Here is a 9,042-nt window from a genome sequence, read left to right as displayed (position 1 = left end):
AACTTCCAGCTAAGGATGAAGAAGCCCCTTGAGACTTAATATTGTGCTAGTTTCTAGTTAATACTGGACATGAAGGATCTTCTAAGGTAACCAAAATGTCGCCTCCTCTTTCTGAATCTGACTCATACTCTAGGAAGTGTATTTCAGAGTTGTCAAGCTGCCCTAAAGATTCTTCTTTGCTTACTTCCCTCAGCATCTCTTTTGAACCCATCAATTGTGTATAGCATATCATTTCAGGACAAGAGTTTCCATCATGATCGTCAGTAACATGAAAGATACACATATTAGCTTTTGGTGGAGGTGCCTCAATGGGTAACCTCTGCTATACAGGAGGTGATTGTGGTACTCTTACTCCAGTCCCAATTGATTGATTTTGAAATCTTCTAGGAACATCTTGATAGGGCTGAGGATATGTCATATTAGACTTAGTCAATTGTCCCTTAAGTGTTATGATATCATTCATCACCCTTTGAATCATAGGATCTGATGTAGTAGTTGATGTTGAGGCTTGTGTAGTAGAGGTTTGAACCTCTCTTTTCCATTTTCCTGCTGTAATTAAATCATCCTCCAATTCAATTGCTAAGGTCTTAGCAGCTTCTAAGTTTTGTATTCTTTGTCTATGGATCAAGAAACTTATTTCTGAGGGCATCAGTTAATGTTTGAACAAAAAGTCTGACAGCTACATCCTCATGCTGAATTGCTAATACACCACATGCCACATGAAAAGCATTCAAATGCTCACTAGTTGCAACTTTTGCATCTCCACTAAATTTAGGCAAGTGATCTCACGAGCCTTTTGGTAGAGGTTTTAAATTAGCTCCTAAAGCGAGTGGTCCTACAGTTGGTCCCCAAGGATTATTCACAGCCATTGGTAATATAATGTTTAAAGGCTTAGGGTTGAAAATCGTAGGAAGGACAACACCATGCAACGTCAAGGCATGACAAGTAGAAGATACGGGTATATGAGAAAAATCACTAGGAGATCTACTCCTCGCTCTTCTTTGTGGTGTAAAGGAAGTAGAAAAATTCAAATTCTGCAATTCTTGAAAAACTGAATCAATAACTCCTTCACGCCTCTGGGACCTCGTATACCTTCTGGACTCCAATCTGTTTACAAAATATATCTCTAATATTTCACCATAATGAATTCTAAAGCTAATCACAAGATAGCCCTATACATATCATGATTTTATTTTTGATCTCTTATTCAACTCCCTAGTAGAGTTGCCAAAAATCTATTAGTTAATAGATTTGCCTTTTATACATTGTATTCTTTAAATCTCTGTATGCCCATTAATTAAAAGACAAAGCAACTAATAGTTGGATAATTCTAGAAATAATTATTCTCTGCATATGGGTATAGCTCCCCGACAAAGAATGATTTTCAATCAGCTGTAAATTTACAGTAATTTTGTTTGTATACTTTTTACCCCAAAGTACCAAAAGACAGATCAATATTCATTTGTCAGCACACAATGAATATACTCTTAATTAATAACACATATTCTATTATGAAGTTCACAGACTTCAATCATTTATTTTTCAAAGAAAAATGCATTCCATGTGCATTCACATATAATGAGAAGAAAGGTAACAAATTCCTGATTCAAACTAAATCCACATAGAGATTACCATCCGAATCTATTAAACTCACAAATTTAATACTACAGAATCTGTAACAATTTTATTCATAAAAAAAATCTGTTCTTTTCTTTCCCAAAATATCATGAAAAACAGATTTTATCTATTGCATTTCTTTCCCCCAAAAATCTTTCGGACCTTTTCAGAGTCATTTTCATCCCTTATATAGCCACAACAGGGCTTCCAATAAAAGCAAGAAACACGGAAATACTAATTTTTCCACCCCGTCAAGTTCAACAAAATTATCAAATGAAACTGTCTTTTCAAATTACCAGAAAATAGAGCCTATTGTCTAGAAAACATGAAACAGATTTAAGAAACAGATTCTTTCTTCCAATCAGAATACATCATAGTGAAGTGTTGGATAACAGTATTATGTGGAAGCCCCACGTGTGCTATACGCTATTTCCACACCTCCTTTTCCTTATGAACCTACGCAACCTTATCAGAGTGGCTATCCAGATGTCCAATGCATAGGAAAAGAAGCAACTCAATTTTAGTGATAATAGTTAAGTCATCTAAGACCAAGCCTTTAGCCTCCTTCACATAGTTAATCTTTTTCTCAAAAGATTCCGTTATTGATTCAACCGTTTCTAGTGTCCCGTCACTTTTTAGGCACTTAATTCCAATGCATAGGAGCTCATTTCACATGGAGGTGGTTAACTCTTCAAGTTGGTCTGCCAATTTCATGAATTCTTCACATGCCTATTTTATCAGAGAATTCCTCCATTCAATGTTCTTTTGGTAGACATACAAGATGCTATCCTCCAGTCCTGGCACTGGTTTCTCAACTAGGAATTTCATAACTCCCTAAGTCTGTACTTCTCGCATCTATGCAGCCCTTGTTGCCCATTCCACCTCTTCATTTTTCCAATTACTTATTTTCGTCTCCAATTATTTCATTACCTGTATTGCCCCATTATGGACTTTACTCAAGTTCACAAAATACTCAGCTCCAGATTTCCGCATCTGCTCCAACCACTCCATTACAGTCTCTGTTATTAGTCTACATTTCTATATTTGTTCCAAGGTTTTCTGATTGGCCAGGGACTTTGGATCAAATGATGTAGGTAGTTGTGACAAGGGTTGAGGATTCAGACTATTTATTGCCTCAATGTACTCTACCATTCTGTGCAACATCTCCTTCATTTGACATTTGTCCCTTTCATCTTTTCAAGTCCTTGTGATAATCTTCTTAGTTGAAGCTTTGAGATGAAGGATGTCTGTGGCATGAGTAGCAGTCCCTATGTTCACCTTTTCAATGGCAAAATCCTGAATTGTAGGATTTTCTATCTTAGCATCTGTCAATGGATGTGCAATTTCTGCCACCCATTTTCCACTATCAACATCAAAATCAATTTTTGACATAGTCTTTGATTTCTTGGCTTTGGGAGTCTTTCCCAAGCACTTTCTCACCATATCCTCTATCGGAATGGAGGTAAGGACTATATTTCTCTTCTTGCTGCCAAGCATACTATCCAACTAGACTGGGCCTGTGGAAGCTGGAGTCTTTCCATAATCAGTTCCTACATCTTTTTCATCTCTTATTATTATGGTAGAGTCCACCTGAAAGGTTTCATGTTCTTGTTGGCTAGTGTCCTCATCATCTAGATTTCATTGCTCTGAACCTGGATTATTTTGAATGGCATCCATTCCAAGATCAACCACTACTGTGTCTAGAGATGAGGGTTTTCTTTTACTCCTGGCTTTAGAGCGAGTAACTCTAATAGGAGTCAATTGCCCTTTGCTTTGTAATGCCTTGCTTTTCTGCTCACCTTTATCCTTTTTGTGAGAATGACTTGCATCACAAGATTGAATAAATGTATTAGAAACCACGCTCTTAGAGGATGAAGTTGAACCCCTCAGCTGACTTTTTCTCAATATGTGTTGCTTAAGCCATTTCTCTATTCTTAGTATGACCATGAGGGTTCTAGTCTGAACATCTTCCTCCTCATTTTTCTCCCAATTTATCTTTGAGATTACCTTTGGCAAGAAGAATTGACTGAACTAACTTAAATACTGAATAACACTTTTCAATTTATGCAAATTAAAAGGGAAGAAAGAAGAACTTTGAGCTCACCTTTCATGCACAACTGAAAATTCAGACAAAGTTGAGAAAAGAAACTATCTCCGCTGCTACTCCCCTACTGACTGATTTGAACAAATAACAAAGTCCAATAACTTATTTTCAAAGAAATAGACTTATAACATAACCTAAAATGTCAGTTGCACAACTCTTTATAATTCCTACCTGCATGATTATCCGTGCCAATTGTGCCTAAAGGATTTGACCCTGACACCTTATTAATTCTCGCATACCTTCTCCTTTCATATCTTTTCTCAACATGATTATCTCTAGTACAAATGTCATTATCATTCATTACATGACTCTTTATGATTCCTGCCTGCATGATTATCCGTGCCAATTGTGTCGAAAGGATTTGACCCTGACACCTTATTAATTATCGTATACCTTCTCCTTTCATATCTTTTCTCAACATGATTATCTCTAGTACGGATGTCATTATCATTCATTACCTTTGAGGTTCATCATTCAAATCTGGAATATTCCTTTATATGCCAATACTTCATTACTTTGTCTTCAAAATTATCTATCTTTGAACCTTGAACCTTGAACCATTAAAAAGTAGTTCGGAGGTTCAAGTTCAAGACTGCACTAGAGAACAAAATATTCGGTCAAACAAGGACTCACACTTTATGAACGTCACTCACAAAGGACTTAATACAACATGTTTGAACCTTGAACCCTGAATCCCCTTTTAAAAGGTTCAAAGATTCAAGTTCAACAACAACTATTACAAAGTCTATTGATGTCATATTGAACACAAAGCCATTACTTCATAAACCGACTTTGAACTTTGAACTTTGAACTTTGAACCACTTTTTGAAAGGTTCAAAGGTTCAAGTTCAAGAAAGACCACAAAATGAAAACTTTCTTTGGATGCGAAAAATTTAAAGGAGCAGACTAACATTATAAACACATACTATATAATGGATATATATATATATATATATGAATTTATATAGATATACATATATATATATCTATATAAATATATATATATATACAAATACATACTATATATATATATATATATGAATATTTATATAAACATATATATATTTATAATCTAATATATATATAATTATACACCGGTTATATATATACATATATATAAATATAATATTTATAATCATATATATATATAAATATATACATAAGCTATATCACATATTTATATACACTCTATTTATTATCCACACATCACTTGTTATATGATAAAACATTTAAGAACAAGATAATTATTAGCTCTTATGATGGGTACACTCAAATCCAAATATATACAACTGTATAAAAAATCAAAAGTCTTAATCAAAGCGCTCGATCATCACTATAAATCTTATCTCAGAGAGATCTAGGCCATTATGGCGGGTTAGAGTCCTAATGAGAAGGGCATTAGCTGGGTGTGCTAGTCGGTAACTCAAAAGATCATTCTCCAAAATATAAGTATGGTTATTCAAAATGATTTTCCCACAGGCGGATCATCATTTGAAGATTTGTCATTTATGCTAAATCAATTAGAAATGTCCGATGAGGATGAAAGGAATGCAAGATTTAAGAAAGGATGTGATAGCTCAGTCATTAACATAATTACCCAACATGACTATTAAGCTAAGCCTTCATGATAAAATTTAGAAGCTTTCAAACCAATCTAGGCCTGTATAGCTTTGTGTTATCGATACCTCCTGGATTGAAGTTAAACCAGAAATGGACACCCTGATCAAATAGAGTAGCTCAAAGCGGCAGATGGCCTTCGATGGGGCTATCACTAGGGATCGCCTCAAATGCAATATTCTCTTTCCTCATACCTTAGTAATAGATGTTGTAGAAAATATCCTTGGCCCAGACTATCTCACAAATACTGACCGAACTAGGGTAAACTCTAATGTGGTGGCCATGTTCTTGGTTATTACGGTGACCTCCACCAAGAAAAGAGATGACACAGGTGCTCTATGCAAGGAGGTCTTCATAGCCTCGATCTTGGGCGATTTGGAGAGGGTTCTTGTCAATATTAACAATGATTGGACAATTCTAAGGCCAAGAGACTATGATGTTTTCTTGAGAAACAATAGGCCAGTACCTAGGTACCCCATTATCACTATGGATGAAGTAGCCTTTACCAGGGAGAGGAATGATGCAGTTAATAGGAATGTTAATTTCCTGTTGCATTTATTTCATGTGAGAAATCCACCAAGGACCACTTGGTTCGAGGACTTCCTAAAGGAAGAAGGCTTGGCACTGGACGAGGGTGAAGCAGTGACCCCTTCTTCAAGCTCAAAATAAGGAGGCTTTGGTTCCTGGTTAGATAATGTGACAATTTTGTCCCTTCCTTTTCACCATATATTCGGCATAGATTGGTACTTTAGCTTATTACTATATCAAGAAAAATAATGTTAACTTTTGATCAAATACAGACTTTGAAAGAGATAATAATCTCGCCAAATCTTAAAGATAAACATAGTTGGTTTAAATGAAATTAAATAGCATGCATTAACTGTTAATTTTATGGTTTACTTAGATAAACTTCATAAGATTAGCTCGAAATTGTAATTTCTGTTACAATTGATTGTTCCGATTCATATATGTCTACATATGTTGAGAATTGGGCATTATATTCGTAATCTATTTTGATATTCATGAATATGAATATATACTCATATATGATTATAAGCAATAGGATTTACTCATATATAGGTATATATTCACATTGGTGGATACATAATCAGGGGGGTCTATTAAGGTAATGAAGGCCCTCAATTTCTATATGTGTAGCCCTATATGAACTAAGAAAATCAATTGTAATGTTTAGTTGCCCTGCCATATACTCATTTGATACTTGTTGCTGGGCTATCTATAAATGAAAGGTTATCTGACATTCTACAGACTGCAGGTAATATGTGGCTTGCATGCAAAATATTCTAGGTAAGAATTTAGGTTAAATTCTGCCATGAAGCTCGTCCACTTCTATTACCCTCTCAATATTAATTTTACATGGATGAGTGTGTTAGCTGGACACGGATTCAGGCATGACAGAATCCCGATTACCCCCTTTTGTTATTGTATCCCTGATATCATCCATTATTAGGGATAGCATCTTGGTACATAAGAAAAAGGATGTAAACAGGTGATTCATAACTTTGGATGACCATTGTTCAAAAAAGGGAATTATCTAGAAACTCTGTTTATGATTATGTCATATCGACTACTTTACAATTATAGATAAATGAGGTTAAGAATTTAGAAACATCAGAGAAGGAAGTCAAAACACTCTGTTTATAATTTTTGGTTTACATTTCTCTGTTTAAGTTTTGAAATGGTAGTTCCAATCAGATAAATGGCTGAGGAAGAATCCTAGTATGGAAGATAAAATTTATTACTTGAAATAGAAAATTAAATGTTACTAACAATCTTGGCAAGTGATTTGAAAACTAACCATGCAGGAGGAGCAAGGCCATCTTTAACAAAAGAAAGGATGACAACTATGCTAAAAAGGCTTTAAACTACATGCAATCAATGATCAAACTTAAGACAAGGCACAAGGAGAATAGTGATAACTATAAAATAGTAATAAGGGCTTGTAAGGGAAAGAAAATATCTTCCCACCTATTCACTCTAGCCTGGGGTGCCATTGTAATGTTCAAAATCTATGCATATATGTAATAGATATAGAAATTATCTGGACTATGGTCTCGGGCAAGGCCAGAGGTTTTCTCGCTTCCACTCTTTCCTACTGGTGCCCACACGAGTGGAGTGATGTAAACTTTAATCTCCCTCTACCTCTCTCTATCTCTCTATCTATTTCTCTCCCACTTTTGTGACCTTTATACCTATATCTTTGTATCTCACTAGCTTTATCTCTCCATATCTCTTCTCTCATATCTTTCTCTATCTCTACCTTATTATCTCACCAACTCTCTCTACCCCTATATCTCACTTTCTCTCTCTCTCTCTCTCTCTCTCTCTCTCTCTCTCTCTCTCTCTCTCTCTCTCTCTCTCTCTCTCTCTCTCTCTCTCTCTCTCTCTCTCTCTCTCTCTCTCTCTCCTTGATTAAGACCTTTCTAAGATAAGCAAATTTATTTCTTATATGGCCTACCAATTGACCTAATGTAGTACACAAATGTATGCAAAAAATATAATTTTTTTCTAATTAACCTTTCACATTTATTCAGAATACCCATTGCACATCATTGTGCACTTGATAGTTTATATTTAGCTATGAATTAGTTATATTAAGTTAACTCATTAGAACAGGTTGACCTCATAGTGCAACAATTTTTGCACACCCAGTGTTGATACCAAGTCTTTAGTTCGACTCACACCTAAGCCAACTCAAAGATGATTGATGAAGGATGAATATGGTGAATCAAATGGTAGAAATAATATAGTCGCAAGTCATAAGTAGTAGGAGATCGACACTAGTAGAAAGGATAGGTACATGAATAATAGAATGGGCTCACTCGACCTCTACATGACAGAGAGATAAGGAGATGTTGAGTGATAAGGAGATTCTAAGGAGTGATAAGGAGGTGCTCAATAAAGGAGAGATAAGGTTACACAAGTATGAAAAGTTCAACATGGAGAGATAAGAGTAACAAATCGATAAATTAGAGTAGGAGATAGAGTAAGCATGGGGAAAACATAGGAGAAATAAGGGTGGTAATATAGAACATCTCTGAGGATGAGGTCCCTAAAGATGTGGCCTCACTAGTTCATAACTCTAGTCAAAACCATTTAAGAATTAAAAAAAAGTTAATTCATCACAATAAACAATTCACTCCAAAACTTTTAGTTACATAGTTTTATTTCACATCATAGATGAAACCTAGTTTAGTTTTCCCTATGGCTATTCATGTCAACAACACATATTTATTCATACCTTAATATCATTGTTAGATAGAAATTAATAGTGAAAATTTAACATTAATAATTATTGTAGCCTTATAATTCAAAAGGGTAGATATTTATGGATATTATAGTGTGTGGGAGAGACAAGACCTTTTGATATTCTATATATATATATATATATATTAAATTTCACCTTATAAATATTTTTTTCATGAATTCCAATCTTATATATAAAGTTTTCATTGGATTAGCATGAGAAGGGATTGCAATCATTAAAGTTTGACCATTAAGACAAAAGATATAATCTCACGAGGAGTGTGGTTAACAAAAGTACCTTATATATATGAAGTTTAGAGGATCATACTTTGAAAAAGAAAAAAAAATCATAAAATAGCTCTTGGATAATACATTGCCTACCTTTATAAAGTAGAAAATGATATTTTAGGTCACCATTAATTAAGAACCATTAATGA

Source organism: Cryptomeria japonica, chromosome 4 (assembly GCF_030272615.1).
Source record: "Cryptomeria japonica chromosome 4, Sugi_1.0, whole genome shotgun sequence".
NCBI lineage: Eukaryota > Viridiplantae > Streptophyta > Pinopsida > Cupressales > Cupressaceae > Cryptomeria > Cryptomeria japonica.
This window is presented reverse-complemented; position numbering follows the sequence as displayed.